At 46.3% G+C, this 19520-nt stretch overlaps 1 pseudogene across 1 annotated transcript in view; it reads left to right on the top strand.

The window, feature by feature from the left end:
- Window positions 1–729: 729 nt before the first annotated feature.
- LOC311133439 overlaps window positions 730–19520 on the top strand; it is a 55079-nt pseudogene continuing 36288 nt past the window's right edge. The window contains exons 1-3 of the transcript in view: window positions 730–878; window positions 10986–11730; window positions 14505–14607. The product of the transcript in view is annotated as an uncharacterized misc_RNA (transcript). The remainder of the gene's footprint in view (window positions 879–10985; window positions 11731–14504; window positions 14608–19520) is intronic.

The raw sequence follows: 19520 nt of genomic DNA on the forward strand, positions 1-19520 counted from the left end.
AAATTATGAGGTAGCGATGTACCTAAAGACAGATCAAGTGATCATTGATTTAAATATTGAAATTATCTATATCTGTAGGCATTTTGATATATTTGTATCTAATTTACTGCAGTGGTATGGGACTAATCTTATGGCTGGTTTACAGTCAATCTGACAAAAGGTTTGTACAGTGCAATGTGACATGACGTCATACCTGCTCTAAACCAAGCTTTAAACAACAGTGTGTCTAAAACAAACAAATAGACAATTCAATTCAATTTTATTTATTGTATCAAATCATAACAAGGTAAGTTCATAAGCAGTATAAATAAATGTTAAGGATACTATTACAATGTGAATATGTCTAAGCAGTTTTGAAGAAATAGTGTACAAAGTTACCAGAAATCATATTTGTATGTACTCCTTTGCACTCCTATTCTCTCTCTCTCTCTCTCTCTCTCTCTCTCTCTCTCTCTCTCTCTCTCTCTCTCTCTCTCTCTCTCTCTCTCTCTCTCTCTCTCTCTCTCTCTCTCTCTCTCTCTCTCTCTCTCTCTCTCTCTCTCTCTCTCTCTCTCTCTCTCTCTCTCTCTCTCTCTCTCTCTCTCTCTCTCTCTCTCTCTCTCTCTCTCTCTCTCTCTCTCTCTCTCTCTCTCTCCCTCTCTCTCTCTCTCTCTCTCTCTCTCTCTGTGTGTGTGTGTCTCTCTCTCTGTACCTGACCTGCAGGGTTGTGATCTCCCGGAGCAGAATACGATGCACATGGTTCTACCTCCCCCTGGGTCAGCCTGGCACTCTGACCTGGCCCTGCAGCACCGTCTGGGTCGGGGGGTGGAAAGCATTACCCGCCTGGACCTCACCACCTCCAGCATGCCTACCACCTCCACTGGCCTGCGAGCAGAGAGGTGAGAGTGTGTTCCATTTATGTTCAGGTGTTTCTTCCAATGGTTAAGAGTGCAGTTAACTTAACCTACCGGCCATTGTCCACTGTGTTGTGTTCCTGAATGTCGGATCTTGGGAGTTCCAATTGACACTGTCCGTGGTGCTGAATCTAAACTATGCTATTAGGGCTACTTTGCAGATTTTTTGTTCTTACTATTCTTCATGACAAAGTCACCCTCAGAGACAGAATCTGTGTGTGTGTGTGTTCGCATGTAACCATGCATGCTTTGTCTTCCATAAACTCTAAAAGCATAGACAATTACACAGTAATAAGTAGGGCCAGGACGATACCAGTATTGCGATACTTGTTAGTATCGTGGCAAAGAAACAAAACACAAAGCGGAATCAACTTCTTTAGGAAAACAAATCAAATCAAAGTTTTTGGTCGCGTACACAGTTTTGTGTAGTGAAGGTGCAGTGAAATGCTTATGTTTCTATCTCCAACAGTGCAGGACTATCTAGCAATACAATAACAATACACACATCATCCAAAAGTTTGAAAAAATTACAAGAATGAAGACATATGAGAACAATCAATGTCAGAACGAGCAATGTCAGAGTGTGCATAACATTAGGATCACCTTCCTAATATTGAGTTGCTTCCCACACACAAATTGGCTGGATGTCCTTTGGGTGGTGGACCATTCTGGGTATACACAGGAAACTGCTGAGTGTGAAAAACCCAGGAGCATTGCAGCTCTTGACACACTCGTACCGGTGCACCTGGCACCTACTACCATACCATGTTCAAAGGCACTTAAATCTTTTGTCTTGCCCATTCACCATCTGAATGGCACACATACACAACTCACATCTCAACTGTCTCAAGGCTTAAAAATCCTTCTTTAACCTCTTAAATGTAAAGTCCCCATATTTGGGGACCCTATTTGATTTGTTTTATTCAATTCAGTTTGGTATGAGAACGGTAGCCCCTATCTGCAAAAGCAGGGTGTCTGCGGAAAGCTGGGTTTCTTGGCTATTGATCGGTGGTGTGACTTACTACCATATATGGGCATACGAATATATTAGGGCAGGCCGAGCCGATGACCTCATTTCAAGATGGCTGCTATCTACATTCCGGTTAGCGTTGTGAAGCATAAACGAAATAGACATGGAATACGTTGATACACACCGAAAGCCTGGACTTCACAGATCATGAGGATATATTATTTGTCTGCCTGTGACCTACAGTTATTGATCACCAGCCCCGAGAGTCAAAATGTTTATTTTACACAACGTTTTCATCAAACAGCAAACATCTTACAAGGTAAGCTTCGATTTGGTCTGTGTTTGAGCTATAGCTACATGGGGGGTATCAAATTTATCTAAAACAAATCTAACCTATTGCCAGTGATATCTGATGATGTATGACTTAATGGCAACATCGAATGTCCACGGAGTGACTAGATCTTTGCCCATCAAAAAGATGACGTCGCCTGTTTACGTGCTGAAGGCATCCATTACACAGGGGATTGGCTACTATGGCAACTTGACGGTCTTGTAACCAATGAGATAAGCTTTCCAGGGATATGCAGTTGACCTGGGTGGGACAAAGCAAGGCCTAGAACCTTTTATGCGTAAAGCGAACTATTGCTACCTGGCTCAGAGACGAGACTCACCGACTACATTACATTGTAAACAGATTTCATCGCTTTAGCATAAAAGATGGCTTCTCAAGGGGGGAAAAAAAAAGTCAAAACTAAGAATATTGAACAGGAACCTAAAAAGAGGATTTCGACTCGGCCGAAGATTGCATTTAAGAAGGATTGCATCCACTTTTAGATCTGTAAGTAAATTATTTTCATGACTTTATATACCTAATTTACTATATGTATTTCAATTTTTATTTACATTTACATTTTAGTCATTTAGCAGACGCTCTTATCCAGAGCGACTTACAGTTAGTGAATACATTATTATTATTTTTTTATACTGGCCCCCCATGGGAATCGAACCCACAACCCTGGCGTTGCAAACGCCATGCTCTATCAACTGAGCTACATCCCTGCCGGCCATTCCCTCCCCTACCCTGGACGACGCTGGGCCAATAGTGCGCCGCCCATGAGTCTCCCGGTCGCGGCCGGCTGCGACAGAGCCTGGATTCGAACCAGGATCTCTAGTGGCACAGTTAGCACTGCGATGCAGTGCCTTAGACCACTGCGCCACTCAGGAGCTCGGAATTTATAAGTTGTCTGCGTTTTGTGCTTTGGATTTAGTTTACATAGGCCTATGTAACAAGTAATTTTAATGTTTTATAATAGTAGTTATTGTCTATGTTTCATATTAGTTCACTGCTGTTCTAAGTTTTAACCTTGTAACTTTGGAGAGGCCACTAAACTCTCATGGCCATTGTTTATTTGTGGTTCTCACCTCTGCCTTTGTCTCCAAAGTGTTACTGTTTGCATTGTGTGTGTGCTTCACACCTTCTATGTGAGTCACTGTACAGATAAAGTTTAGGCTTGGTGTTTTTACTTTACAGTAATGCCATTTTGTAAATGTAGTCAACTGTAATTCTGTGTGTCTTACAACAATATATCCCTTTATTTTATTCACCACAGAGTGGAGGATGCAGAGGATTTGGATTATGACGTTTGGGAGCCACCCCTCCCCAGCAAGCGCCCCTACCGGTCAAGGTCTTCACCCTCCACTGCTATGTCAATCACCCTGTCTGATGGTTCTACATCCACTTTTCATAGACCTCTTGAAAAATAAAATAGGGGCTTGTGGCACCATTCGTCCTAACAGAATCGGTTTCCCCAAGACCAAGGTAAACAACATGACAAAGACAGCGGAGAGGGGGACCATACGTTGGATCAGGACTAACAAGCTGCTTTTTGTGAAATGGAAGGACACTAGGGAAGTAACCATGCTCACCACACAGCATAAGGCATTCAATAACAACCATGTCTCTAGGAGGGTGAAAAATGCCAATGGGGCATGGGTGAGGAGGAATGTCCCCATTCCTGTTTCTGTGAAGGTCTACAATGCCAGCATGGGGGGTGTCGACCTATCTGATGCTACCAGATCCTCCACAAGACCAGGAAGTGGTATAATACTTTTTTTTACCACTTTGTGGACATTGCTACAGTAAATGCTTTCATTCTCCACAAGCAGATGGCCAAAGCAAAATGTCAAACCCCTCTCTCCCAGTTGGCCTTCCGAGAGCAACTGGTGTTGGAAATGGCTGAATTGGGGGCCCAAAGCAACATCACAACCATCACAAGACCCCCCCCCCCCCCACTCAAGGTGAGCACCACTATCCAACACACATGCCAAAAGGAAGAACTGCAAGCATTGCACAAAACACAAGGGGGGGGATATGCCAGATCTTCTGTCCGAAATGCCAGTTCATTTTTTGTTTCCTGGCAGAGAGGGACTGCTTCAAAGACTATCACGACATGCACAAGCTACGGTGAAAGTGAAATCGAATCATCTACACCTGGGATGTAAAACGAACACGAATGCCATTTGTAAATAGTTAAGCTTATTTCTATTTTTTTTTCTATTTTTTAGTGAAGGACACGTGTGTTTGTGTTTGATAATACATTTTTATATATTATTTTATGTACACTACCAGTCAAAAGTTTGGACACACCTACTCATTCAAGGGTTTTTCTTTATTTTTACTATTTTTTACATTGTAGAATAATAGTGAAGACATCAAAACTATGAAATAACACATAAGGAATCATGTAGTAAACAAAAAAGTGTTAGACAAATCAACATATATTTTATATTTGAGATTCTTCAAATAGCCACTCTTTGCCTTGATGACAGCTTTGCACACTCTTGGCATTCTCTCAACCAGCTTCACCTGGAATGCTTTTCCAACCGTCTTGAAGGAGTTCCCACATGCTGAGCACTTGTTGGCTGCTTTTCCTTCCCTCTGCGGTCCGACTCATCCCAAACCACCTCAATTGGGTTGAGGTCAGGGGATTGTGGAGGCCTGGTCATCTGATGCAGCACTCCATCACTCTCCTTCTTGGTAAAATAGCCCTTACACAGCCTGGAGGCAGGGACGGCTTGTTCAATAGGGCGATATGGGCGACGCACTGCCAAACGGGAAAAGGAAGGGATTTTTTTTCTAATCAATTATATCACGGCAACAGCAGTTATCAGTGTTCACGTCTGATCTGCCAGCCACTAAATGTCAAATCAGGCTAAAGTCGTGCTTCAAATGGCCCCGCCCGTTTTTGGGGCGATTTCAGTCAAGTTGAAAATCGCCCAGAAGTCTCTCATAGCCTGTCATGTAAAATCTATTTTTTTCACATTTCAAAGCTTTCAATACATTCTCTATGGGTGTCTGTGGGCTTGCACTTACGCGCTTTCGTCATACGTGACGTAACGTTGAACGTAACTAAGACAATGGCGGCTACCAGCGTCTCTGTTGCGACCTGCAGTGCGGCGTTATTTTATGTTTTTAATTTGTAGACTTAGTTTACAAACATTCTGCCAACCATGGATTTCCAGTGGTTGGTTTTGGACTGATCTTGTTGATCGTGTACATACCCGCTACGAACGGACTAAATAATGAAAACGCTGCTGGCAGCTGAATCCCAATACAGCTGGGAGACTTGGCTGGATGAGTCCCGGACAGAGAAGTGGAGCCGGCCACCTTCACCCTGGTCAGAGCGGACCGCGATCCTGGTAAGAGAGCGACTCTGTACCCCGACATTGAACTGCTTTCTGTGTCATTGCGACCTTACTATCAATTCAATTCAATTTAAGGGCTTTATTGGCATGGGAAACGTGTGTTAACATTGCCAAAGCAAGGGAAGTAGATAGTAAACAAAAGTGAAATAAACAATAAATATTAACAGTAAACATTACACTCAGAAGTTTCAAAAGAATAAAGACATTTCAAATGTCATATTATGTATATATACAGTGTTGTTACAATGTGCAAATAGTTAAAGTACAAATGGGAAAATAAATAAACATAAATATGGGTTGTATTTACAATGGTGTTTGTTCTTCACTGGTTGCCCTTTTCTTGTGGCAACAGGTCACAAATCTTGCAGCTGTGATGGCACACTGTGGTTTTTCACCCAGTAGATAAGGGAGTTTATCAAAATTGGGTTTGTTTTCGAATTCTTTGTGGATCGCTGTAATCTGAGGGAAATATGTGTCTCTAATATGGTCATACATTTGGCAGGAGGTTAGGAAGTGCAGCTCAGTTTCCACCTCATTTTGTGGGCAGTGTGCACATAGCCTGTCTTCTCTTGAGAGCCAGGTCTGCCTACGGCGGCCTTTCTCAATAGCAAGGCTATGGTCACTGAGTCTGTACATAGTCAAAGCTTTCCTTAAGTTTGGGTCAGTCACAGTGGTCAGGTATTCTGCCACTGTGTACTCTCTGTTTAGGGCCAAATAGCATTCTAGTTTGCTCTGTTTTTTTGTTTGTTCTTTCCAATGTGTCAAGTAATTCTCTTTTTGTTTTCTCATGATTTGGTTGGGTCTAATTGTGTTGTTGTTGTTGTTGTTGTTGTTGTCCTGGGGCTGTGTGGGGTCTGTTTGTGTTTGTGAACAGAGGCCCAGGACAAGCTTACTTAGGGGACTCTTCTCCAAGTTCATCTCTCTGTAGGTGATGGCTTTGTTATGGAAGGTTTGGGAATCGCTTCCTTTTAAGTGGTTACTATCTGCCCCGTGAGTTCCCCCAATTGTTTGTTACCGTTGTGTACTGTTGATAATCACAAGTTTACTGGAGAACTGAGACCAAGTAGAGACTTTGGACAGGGTGGATATGGTATAATAAAGGCAGTTTATTCAGAGGTAAAGATATCTGGAATCGCGTGCACGGACTCGTGCACGTGTGTAGGTCACCTAAATCATCAGAAAAATTGCCCCTCCTGAGAATTTTTTCAGGAGCCGCCACTGCCTGGAGGTGTGTTGGGTCATTGTCCTGTTGAAAAACAAATGATAGTCCCACTAAGCCCAAACCAGATGGGATGGCGTATCGCTGCAGAATGCTGTGGTAGCCATGCTGGTTAAGTGTGCCTTGAATTCTAAATAAATCACAGACAGTCTTGACATGCAGCAAAGCACACCATAACACCTCCTCCTCCATGCTTTACGGTGGGAAATACACATGCAGAGATCATCCGTTCACCCACACCGTGTCTCACAAAGACACGCCGGTTGGAACCAAAAATCCAGACCAAAGGACAAATGTCCACCGGTCTAATGTCCATTGCTCGTGTTTCTTGGCCCAAGCAGGTCTCTTCTTCTTATTGGTGTCCTTTAGTAGTGGTTTCTTTGCAGCAATTTGACCATGAAGGCCTGATTCACACAGTCTCCTCTGAACAGTTGATGTTGAGATATGTCTGTTACTTGAACACTGTGAAGCATTTTTTGGGCTGCAATTTCTGAGGCTGGTAACTCTAATGAACTTATCCTCTGCAGCAGAGGTAACTCTGGGTCTTCCGTTCCTGTGGTGGTCCTCATGAGAGCCAGTTTCATCATAGTGCTTGATGGTTTTTTCGACTGCACTTGAAGAAACTTTCAAAGTTCTTGAAATTGTCCGTATTGACTGACCTTCATGTTTTAAAGTAATGATGGACTGTCATTTCTCTTTGCTTATTTTAGCTGTTCTTGCCATAATATGGACTTGGCGACCGGGAGACCCATGGGGCGGCGCACAATTGGCCCAGCATTGTCCAGGGTAGGGGAGGGAATGGCCGGCGGGGATGTAGCTCAGTTGGTAGAGCATGGCGTTTGCAACGCCAGGGTTGTGGGTTCGATTGCCACGGGGGGCCAGTATGATTTTTTTAAAAATAATGTATGCACTCACTAACTGTAAGTCGCTCTGGATAAGAGCGTTTGCTAAATGACTAAAATGTAAATGTTGGTCTTTTACCAAATAGGGCTATCTTCTGTATACCCCCCTACCTTGTCACAACACAACTGATTGGTAAGAAGGAAAGAAATTCCACAAATTAACTTTTAAGAAGGAACACCTGTTAATTGAAATGCATTCCAGGTGACTACCTCATGAAGCTGGTTGAGAGAATGCCAAGAGTCTCATAGCAAAGGGTCTGAATTTCTAAAAATCTGTTTTTGCTTTGTCATTATGGGGTATTGTGTGTAGATTGAGGGAAAAAAAAACAATTTAATCAATTTTAGAATAAGGCTGTAACGTAATAAAATGTGGAGAAAGTCAAGGGGTCTGAATACTTTCCGAATGCACTGTATGTGAATGGTGTGTATAAATCAGGGCTCTCCAACCCTGTTCCTGGAGAGCCCTGGTATGGACAGTATATTTTTACATTTTTATGAATAGAAAATGTGTGTACAGCAGTAATTATATGACTAGAATATAGTATATACATATAACGTGAGTAAAACCGTATGTAAACATTATTAAAGTGACCAGTGTTCAATTACTCGATCTACATACAGCAGCAGTCTCTAAGGTGCAGGGTAGAGTACCGGGTGGTAGCCGGCTAGTCACAGTGTCTAAGGTTCAGGGCAGGGTACTCGGCGGAGGCCGGCTAGTGATGACTGTTTATCAGTCTGATGGCCTGTAGATAGCTGTTTTTCAGTCTCTCGGTCCCAGTTTTGATGCACCTGTACTGTCTCCACCTTCTAGATGGTAGCGGGGTGAACAGGCCGTGGCTGGGGTCCTTGATGATCTTCTTGGCCTTCCTGTGACACGTGGGGTGCTGTAGATGTCCTGGAGGGCAGGCAGTGTGCCCCTGATGATGCGTTGGGCTGACCTCACCAGCTCTAATGTTGGAAACAAACATCATTATGTTGTCATCCAGAGTCACATTTTATTTGTTTTCCAAGCTATAGCACACAATATGTTACATACTGTAAGTCGCTCTGGATAAGAGCGTCTGCTAAATGACTAAAATGTAAATGTAAATGTATACAGCAGGTTTTTTAAGGACCAAAGAGTTCGCGTTTTCATTTTTGCCATGGAAAACATATTGCGATACTGGTATCTTCACAGCCCTAGTAATAAGTGCTATTGTTGCCAGTTTTCCAGGAAAGCATTTTGGCTCAGTATGAACACATAGAAAGCTCAGATGTGGCCTTGACATGTGTGCCCTATTTGAACAGTGTAACTGCTCCCTGAATGCAGCCTTCTAAACAGTTAAATGGGATTCATCAGTCAGTCTCCAGACATCTGTGGGAAATGAGCATGCATACAGGTATTGTATATGGCCGTTGTAACCCGCCACAAAGGCAAACGTTTTAAAAACCGTCCTCTGCCTGCCCTCCACCCTCACCTCCCTCCGTCTCTCATCCCTCTTTCCTCTCTTCCATCCAGCCCATCATAAATTCTCCTTTATCTGCCCCCTCCATTCAGCAGGCTCTCCATCCATCCTCCAGTAAAGGCATTACCATAATGGAGGCCTCTCTCCCAGGAAAAATAAATTAGCCATGGGAAGGCTTATAAAGCCACTCCGCCCCATTTATTGGGTATCGTGTCAAGGTAGCGCAGCCCACTCCGGGCCCCATCCTTTTAGCTCTAATGAGAATGCTGTTCCTTCCTCGTCCCTCTCACTGTGTGAGTGCGTGCATGTATTCGCACGTGTGCAGGAGAGAGAGAGAGTGTGCGTGTGTGCTGTATGAATGTGTGCTTGTATGGTCTCGTGACTTTAGTAGGCAGGACGCGTCCTCTTCTCTTTACTAAATCATTTGCCATGAAGACTCTGGTTGCTTTTCTCTGCTAATTGGATCAGTGTCTGTGTTCTGGGCTGTAGTCAGACAGACAGTACAGACTGGAGATGTTCCTTGTCTTGTCTCCCACACACTCCTCATAACATCATCCTCTCATCAGACGGGGGCTCCTTCAAGGCTTGTTCAAGGACAAATGCTGACACAAATAGGACATGCTCACCTACAGATTCCGTAAGGGCATTATTCAATCACAACCGTTTACAAGGCTATGATGATAATATTAAACATGGATAGGGTTAATGGTCTTACATAGGACCTATTCTGGGGCGTCAGAAAAACACTAGGTTTTTTACCTGCTACACTGGACGTGGAACTTTTCCCGGCGTGAGGAAAGCGCAAGCCATTTTATCTTACTTTTCTCGGGCGTGAGCTATGCCTTTGAAATCTTGAAAATAGAACCAGAGCATACCTTTTGCGCTGAGCAGGATCAATCTAATAAAATAAGTGCTTAGATTGCACAATATCTATGACATTATGGGGATAGTACACGTCTACTTCTACCATCAGTGTCAAATCTCCTTTATGAGAGCTCAGTCACACCTGTTGCTGATGTTAAGTGGTCTATTGGTTTCATTTCAGAGTGGCTACAATGGGCTACTGTCATTCTATTGATAGAAGCATGTGTTGTTTGGGATTGTGTTCCTAGAGCCCGACCTCACAGCAGCTTCTATGTGTACTGCAAGAGTGTGTGTTGGGCCATCCAGCCGGGGAAGCTACGAGTGTAGACCCGGGTGAGCCGGGTAAGTCAACCAAGAATGTAAGACTACAATACTGTAGCCAAGAACCACTGCTACATAGGAACTCTCACTGAGAGGCACTGATCTTAAGCTACACTGTCTCTCTGAGTACAATCAAGTCACTTAGACAGGTAGGTCCGCAGCGTACAATAATCCCACACAGAGCGACATACCCTCCCTCTAGCCTCTCCTTTGTTCCTGTATTACACTAGCAATAAATATGTTTATTCTCAAATGGAAATATTCAGTCACAAATCTCCACAGTAACTCAGCAGTATTCTCTGCCTGTCTGTGCAGCCTGCAGCCATATTTACCTCAGGTCCATATGGGACTTCTATGTGTGTGTGTGTGTGAGTGGGCTGGAGTCCCACAGCTCAGGATCCTGCCATTGTTTAGACTGAGACTGAGTGACACCTCTAAGCCCACCTGCCTGCTCTGCCGCCTCTACCCCTCTGGGACTGTTTGTCCACTGTCGCCATGCCAACTGTCCACTCTCCGTGTCAGTTTCCTGCTAGGGCTGGTGATTACCTACCCGAAGCTTGGAGAGGACCCAGTCAGTACCTTCAAATCATCTTTCCCGCAACATATCACCAGAGCTGATATCCAGTCACTCCCACAATCAAATCTAACTTCCCTCCCCATATCCAGACAACCCAGAGCAGATATCCAGAGTAACATTCTTTCCCCTCTGACCACTGTCCTCCTCACCATCATGGCCCTGTCTCCATACCTGACCACTGTCCTCACCATCATGGCCCTGTCTCCATACCTGACCACTGTCCTCACCATCATGGCCCTGTCTCCATACCTGACCAATGCCCTCACCATCATGGCCCTGTCTCCATACCTGACCACTGTCTTCACCATCATGGCCCTGTCTCCATACCTGACCACTGCCCTCACCATCATGGCCCTGTCTCCATACCTGACCACTGCCCTCACCATCATGGCTCTGTCTCCATACCTGACCACTGTCTTCACCATCACGGCCCTGTCTCCATACCTGACCACTGCCCTCACCATCACGGCCCTGTCTCCGTACCTGACCACTGCCCTCACCATCACGGCCCTGTCTCCATACCTGACCACTGCCCTCACCATCATGGCCCTGTCTCCATACCTGACCACTGTCCTCACCATCATGGCCCTGTCTCCGTACCTGACCACTGCCCTCACCATCATGGCCCTGTCTCCATACCTGACCACTGTCCTCACCATCATGGCCCTGTCTCCATACCTGACCTCTGTCCTCACCATCATGGCCCTGTCTCCATACCTGACCTCTGACCAGCTGAAGCTGCCACTCACACTGCTATCTCCCCCAACCACAGTCTCACAGACTCCCCTGCATCCACCCCATCCATCTGAGACCCATCACTCTCGAGATAGACCTGTCAGTTACAGAGCGATGAGGGGTGTGTTTGTGTGTCTGTGTGCACGTGTGTGTATAGCAGGGGGCCTCAGTCACTTAGGTGAGAGTGTAGGAAATTAGGCTCAGTGAGTTCCTGTCCCTGAGGCTGGTATTAGAGTAGGTGGTAATGAGCATGCTGCTCTCAGTGTGTGTGCCCCCTGCTGTGATTGTGTGTGTCAGTTTGTGTGCGTTTTTTTTTTTTGTGCTTGTTCAGTGTGCTGTATTGACAGAGGGACTGTAATAGACTGAGGTGAGCACAGGTCATGTCCTCGAACTGACCAATCAGCTTAGCCGATAGAGTGGGGTCCCTCTTCTGCCCACCAATCATATAGCTCGGTCAATGCTGTGAGATTAGCACAGCTACCGCAGAGACCAGCCCCTATTTGTTAAAAAATAATGAAATTAAAGCTTGCGGGATGGAGACGTTCAATCTGCTCCCAGTAAAAGAAGGAGAGGAAGAGAGACACAGGGGAACAAAAGGCGATGCATTTCTGAATTATTCATAACTGCTTTTCTCATTAATCATTTATATTTAGAGGGAGGTGTGTGTGTGTGTGTGGTGCGCAGACACGCCAGGGGTCTGTGTGACCTTTCCTGGCTGTCTCTGAGCAGGTGTGTGTGTAATCTCCACGCAGGATCCCCTCCCTCTCTCCCCCATGCCTCCCCCCCACCCAACAGGGGAGTAATGATTTTCTTAACCTTTTCGGAGCCTTATTAAGGCCGCTGTCAGAATGTGTAAATGCTTATGCTAATGAATGGCATGCAGGAAGAACAGAGTAGGATGGGGAAGGGGGAGAGAGATCATCCCAAAACAATTAGGATGCAGCAAGCGACCAACGTCTAAATCTGCACCATGTGACCAGACAGTAGCAATGTTTCTGATGCTGTGGTGATGATGGTGTGTGGTGAAAAACTGAGGACACTTAATGATCTCCCTCTCTCTTTCCCTAGCCCTCTCTCTCTCTCCCCCCATCAAAAATGAAATGCTAATTAGCTGCTAATGTGGCTATCATAAAGAACTACAAATGCCATGGTGATCTGAACGAGACTGCCAAATCGAGGCAAAGGTAAGAATCTCTGGATGAACTTTCTAATGTTAGGTAAATGTAGTAATGAATAAATAGGCTACATTTCTTTAAATTGATAATTCTGTGAACTGTCTTGTGCAAGTTTCAAATTTGCACAATACCTGTTAGCAAAGGTATCAGCTAGAGATGACATGCAGGAGCTTGCAGGGATTTGTAGTTTTGCATGATGTCTACTTTGACGCTAATTAGCATTTTCGAATCTGAGAGTAAATAGAGCCGCATATATTGATAAAGGTCACCTTGTCTGAGAGAGATTTACATGGTTATCAAAACGTCACGCCAGGATAAGCCTACACGAAACACAGCCCTTAAGTGTTTCTAAAATCCCCTATGGGAAAAATGAATGGTGGAAAAACGATTGGAACCTTATCCCTGTTTGACTGCTAGGTTTTATGGCTATTATGACACCTCCACTGTATGGCTTTATAGACAGACTTAGGTACACACACACGCAAGCCCTCACACACACTCTCAAGCAGGTAGACAGACGCACACCCCTGGTCTCTCCCTTCTGCAGTCCCCACCTCCTGCAGTCCCTCCCTCCTGCAATCCCTCCCTCCTGCAATCAGTGGCTCCAGACAGACAGAGCTGTGATTCTGTCAGTGTGGTATATAATAAATGAAGGTCAGACTCAACAGCCATGCTGTCACTGCCTCACCCACAGAGGATAAGAATGGAAGGCCAGTCCGTCGCCTGCTTCCTGCCGCCGAGACAATGGAGCCCAATTACAAACGGCCTCATCTCAATTCAAGGTCTCGCCGCTAGGAGCGTGATTGAAGTGGGGCCGTACAATTACCCTCCTGAGTGGAGCATTGTTTTCCTCTGCGCTCCTCTCGTGTGCTGCTGCCACTTAGCACAAACAGCTCCTAGCTTCTTGGTTTGTTTAAAATGACAAACGGAGGAGGACACACAGCTACTGTAAGACTGTTTCTGGTTTAAGAAGCTTGTTGGCGGTAAGAAGTAAAGGGGTGCTCTCTGGCTGAGTGAGTGGGTGCTTGCTAGGACTCTTGAGTGTAATTAGTGGGTGCTAGATGGGAGAAAGTTCACCCGAGGAGAGGAGAGGGTCTGAATGAGTTTTCTGGCTGGGGTTGGACTGGCTTAGTTTATTTAATTGATTTAGGCGTTACTCAACCAGGTCAGTTAATTGAATAATTTAACTCATTTGCAATTAATGGTTTGAAGCAATACGTGAAGTCATGTGCAGATGTTGGGGAGAGACGTCATCTGCTAGAAGAGGGTAAGAATGAGAGATGTGTGATAGAGAGACAAGGAAGCAGGTGAGGAAGATGGATCTGTAGAGAGACCACACACACCTGTATCCTCACTAAAGTCGATGTTGCTCGATTACGTTACCCGTTGTGAACGGTTTCACCCCCCCTCTCTCAGTATCCCTGGCCCTCTTTGTCTTTGTAGCAGCCATGATATTATCAGAACAAGATCAGGCTGGCGGCAGGGGGCTCCTCTGAGACCTCCAGTCCTTCACTGCTGCTTTTCCTGGAGGGCACTATCTGTCTTCCCCTGCCTCCCGCACTAAATGAGTCCCCCCTGTGGGGCTATGATAGAACAACACACACACACCCTCTCTCTCTCTCTTACAGAGTCTGTTTCAAGTCAATGATACTTCATTGGTATAAAATGTATCTGTCTGTCCTCCTGTCCACTCTGTAGGAGTCCAGCAGTCTAGACTGCTTCCACATGTACTGTGTGACCCGCCTCAACGAGAGACAGTTCATCCACCACCCAGACGGCGGCTACTCATTTCCCTGTGCAGGTAACTTCTGTGGATGTAAGTCAGTTGCACTAACGAGTTCTGGCAAGAGATTGTATGATTTGTGGTAAGACTGTGAGCTGTTGTAAGACTGTGTGTGTGTATCTGTGGGTGTGTGTGCTAGTTGTGGTAAGACTGTGTGTGAGGGGCCTGTCAGTGATGGATTGTGGCTGCTCCCTGGCTGCAGCGAGAGGGATATGGTATCAGAGCTCTGTCCTCACAGACACACAGACTGCCCTTCTCCCTGCCCTCCTCTGTGCCCTCCTGCACTGGGACATCTGTTAGTGCCACTGTGTAATGGGGCTCTGGGGAAGACCACTGATCCTCCACCACTGACAACACCCTCTCTCTCATCTCGTTCTCTCTCTCTCTCGTCTCGTTCTCTCTCTCTCTCTCGTCTCGTTCTCTCTCTCTCGTCTCGCTCTCTCTCTCTCGTCTCTCATGCCGTGGGAGGAGGGGTTGGTTCGTTGGCAGAGAGCAATGGCTAGCTAGTATGCTAACTATTCTAGCTAACTAACTGGCTGAATAAGTTGACGACGTACTCACTCAAACTGTCAAAACAAACCCAAAATTTACACAATGTTAGACACGGACACGAATGATCTGTTTGGCGTGTTAACACACTGGTGGTTTGTTGTAACCGAGTATTGGAGCTAAACCGTGTTATTGGAGGCTGGCATGCTAGTTGGCTATGGCGTCATAGGATTCGGTGCCCTGGGCGGCTTTCACAGAAGAATACTGTACCAAGTTAGCTAGCTGAATAAACTAAGTTAGTCTATTCCTAGAAAACATTGAACCGCTGCAGTTTACAACAATTATAATTTCTAAAGTGGAAGTTGGGAGAGTTATATTTGAGTGTTTCAGTGAAATGTAAGTGAGGGAGGCAACTGACAACTGTTCTGCAGCCAACAAGGCAAAGTTCATCTCAGCCTATGCTACCCTCCAGTCCCTCGACTTCTTGGCGCTGACGGAAACATGGATTACCACAGACAACACTACTACTCACTACTACTCCTACTGCTCTTTCCTCGTCTGACCATGTGTTCTCACATACCCCGAGAGCATCTGGTCAGCGCTGCGGTGGCACAGGAATCCTCATCTCTCCCAAGTGGACATTCTCTCTTTTTCCCCTGACCCATTTGTCTATCTCCTCATTTGAATTCCATGCTGTCACAGTCACTAGCCCATTCAAGCTTAACATCCTTGTCATTTATCGCCCTCCAGGTTCCCTTGGAGAGTTCATCAATGAGCTTGACGCCTTGATAAGTTCCTTTCCTGAGGATGGCTCACCCCTCACAGTTCTGGGTGACTTTAACCCCCCTACGTCTGCCTTTGACTCATTTCTCTCTGCCTCCTTCTTTCCACTCCTTTCCTCTTTTGACCTCACCCTCTCACCGTCCCCCCCTACTCACAAGGCAGGCAATACGCTTGACCTGATCTTTACTAGATGCTGTTCTTCTACTAATCTCACTGCAACCCCCCCCAAGTCTCCGACCACTACTTTGTATCCTTTTCTCTCTCGCTCTCCTCCAACACTACTCACTTTGCCCCTACTCAGATGGTAATGTGCCGTCGCAACCTTCGCTCTCTCTCTCACGCTACTCTCTCCTCTTCCATCCTATCATCTCTTCCCTCTGCTAAATCCTTCTCCCTCCGATCTCCTAATTCTGCCTCCTCAACCCTCCTCTCCACCCTTTCTGCATCTTTTGACTTATGTCCCCTACCCTCCCGGCCGGCTCAGTCCTCCCCTCCTGCTCCGTTGCTTGACGACTCATTGCGAGCTCACAGAAGAGGGCTCTGGGCAGCCGAGCGGAAATTGAGAAAAACTAGTCTCCCTGCGGACCTGTCATCTTTTCACTCCCTCCTCTCTACATTCTCTTCCTCTGTTTCCACTGCTAAAGCCACTTTCTACCACTCTAAATTTCAAGCCTCTGCCTCTAACCCTAGGAAGCTCTTTGCCACCTTCTCCTCCCTGCTGAATCTTCCTCCTCCTCCCCCTCCCTCCTCCCTCTCTGTGGATGACTTCATCAACCATTTTGAAAAGAAGGTTGATGACATCCGATCCTCATTTATTAAGTCAAATGACACCGCTGGTCCTGCTCACACTGCCCTACCCTATGCTTTGACTTCTTTCTCCCCTCTCTCTCCAGATGAAATCTTGCGACTTGTGACGGCCGGCCGCCCAACAACCTGCACGCTTGACCCTATCCCCTCCTCTCTTCTCCAGACCATTTCCGGAGACCTTCTCCCTTACCTCACCTCGCTCATCAACTCATCCTTGACCGCTGGCCATGTCCCTTCCGTCTTCAAGAGAGTGAGAGTTGCACCCCTCCTCAAAAAACCTACACTCGATCCCTCTGATGTCAACAACTACAGACCAGTATCCCTTCTTTCTTTTCTCTCCAAAACTCTTGAGCGTGCTGTCTCAAGCCAACTCTCCTGCTATCTCTCTCAGAATGACCTTCTTGATCCAAATCAGTCAGGTCTCAAGACTGGTCATTCAACTGAGACTGCTCTTCTCTGTGTCACGGAGGCTCTCCGCACTGCTAATGCTAACTCTCTCTCCTCTGCTCTTATCCTTCTAGACCTATCCGCTGACTTTGATACTGTGAACCATCAGATCCTCCTCTCCACCCTCTCCGAGTTGGGCATCTCCGGCGCTGCTCACTCTTGGATTGCGTCCTACCTGACAGGTCGCTCCTACCAGATGGCGTGGCGAGAATCTGTCTCCGCACCATGTGCTCTCACCACTGGTGTCCCCCAGGACTCAGTTCTAGGCCCTCTCCTATTCTCTCTATACACCAAGTCACTTGGCTCTTTCATGTCCTCACATGATCTGTCCTATCATTGCTACGCAGACGACACACAATTAATTTTCTCCTTTCCCCCTTCTGATAACCAGGTGGCGAATCGCATCTCTGCATATCTGGCAGACATATCAGTGTGGATGTCGGATCACCACCTCAAGCTGAACCTCGGCAAGACGGAGCTGCTCTTCCTCCCAGGGAAGGACTGCCCGCTCCATGATCTCGCCATCACGGTTGACAACTCCATTGTGTCCTCCTCCCAGAGTGCAAAGAACCTTGGCGTGACCCTGGATAACACCCTGTCGTTCTCCGCTAACATCAAAGTGGTGACCCGATCCTGCAGGTTCATGCTCTACAACATTCGCAGAGTACGACCCTACCTTACACAGAAAGCAGCACAGGTCCTAATCCAGGCACTTGTCATCTCCCGTCTGGATTACTGCAACTCGCTGTTGGCTGGGCTCCCTGCCTGTGCCATTAAACCCCTACAACTTATCCAGAACGCTGCAGCCCGTCTGGTGTTCAACCTTCCCAAGTTCTCTCATGTCACCCCGCTCCTCCGCACACTCCACTGGCTTCCAGTTGAGGCTCGCATCTACTACAAGACCATGGTGCTTGCCTACGGAGCTGTGAGGGGAACGTCACCTCCTTACCTTCAGGCTCTGATCAGACCTTACACCCAAACAAGGGCACTACGTTCATCCATCTCTGGCCTGCTAGCTCCCCTACCTCTACGGAAGCACAGTTTCCGCTCAGCCCAGTCAAAGCTATTCGCTGCTCTGGCACCCCAATGGTGGAACAAGCTCCCCCACGACGCCAGGACAGCGGAGTCACTGACCACCTTCCGGAGACACTTGAAACCCTACCTCTTTAAGGAATACCTGGAATAGTATCAAAGTAATCCTTCTTCCCCCACCCCCCATTAAAAAATAAAAAAAGTGTTTTTCCCACTGGCTATCATAAATTGAATGCATTAATTTGCAAGTCGCTCTGCATAAGAGCGTCTGCTAAATTATGTAAATGTAAATGTCTCGTTCTCTCTCGTCTCATTCTCTCTCTCTCTCCCGTCTTGTTCTCTCTCGTCTCGTTCTCTCTCTCTCATCTCGTTCTCTCTCTCATCTCGTTCTCTCTCCCGTCTCGTTCTCTCTCGTCTCGTTCTCTGTCTCCCGTCTTGTTCTCTCTCTCTCTCTCCCGTCTCGTTCTCTTTCGTCTCGTTCTCTCTCATCTCGTTCTCTCTCACATCTCGTTCTCTCTCATCTCGTTCTCTCTCTCATCTCTATCTCATCTCGTTCTCTCTCTCATCTCGTTCTCTCTCTCTCTCTCTCTCTCTCATCTCGTTCTCTCTCTCGTCTCGTTCTCTCTCTCGTCTTGTTCTCTCTCTCATCTCGTCTCGTTCTCTCTCTCGTCTCGTCTCGTTCTCTCTCTCATCTCGTTCTCTCTCTCATCTCGTTCTCTCTCTCATCTCGTTCTCTCTCTCTCTCATCTCGTTCTCTCTCTCATCTCGTTCTCTCTCGTCTCGTTCTCGCTCTCTCGTCTCGTTCTCGCTCTCTCTCATCTCGTTCTCTTTCTCTCTCGTTCTCTCTCTTTCACTCTCGCTCTCTCTATCCTTCACTTTACTATTGCCCCTTCCTCCTCACTTTCTCACTTCTAACTGTTTCTCTCCCCATCTTTGCCTGTTCTCTTTCTTCTCTGGCCTCACTTATTCCTTTCTTTTTCGTCTCGTTCTCTCTCTCTCGTCTCGTTCTCTCTCTCTCTCCTCTCTTTTCGTCTTACTCACACAAGAGAAGGACACTTCTGTTGGAGTTTGTTCACTTTGATATCCACTCTTTCCTCTCAATGCCAGATGCGGCTTTGCAAAGTGGATGTGTCTCTCTCTACGTTTAGCAGGTGTTTGGGAGTGGGTATGTTTAAGCCTCGGCTATGGAATTGTGTGGGTGAGTGTGTGTGTGTGTGTGTGTGTGTGTGTGTGTGTGTGTGTACGTGCATGCATGCGCTCACGTGTGTGCCAAGCAGTGTTCCTAGTCTGTGTGTTCAGGCGATTCATCACTGTTTCTGCGTCTGCAGACAGGAGATTGTGCAGAAAGGTCAGACTTCATCCTCAAATGCCAT

The sequence above is a fragment of the Coregonus lavaretus genome (assembly GCF_964263955.1).
Source record: "Coregonus lavaretus genome assembly, chromosome: 1".
Taxonomy (NCBI): Eukaryota; Metazoa; Chordata; class Actinopteri; order Salmoniformes; family Salmonidae; genus Coregonus; species Coregonus lavaretus.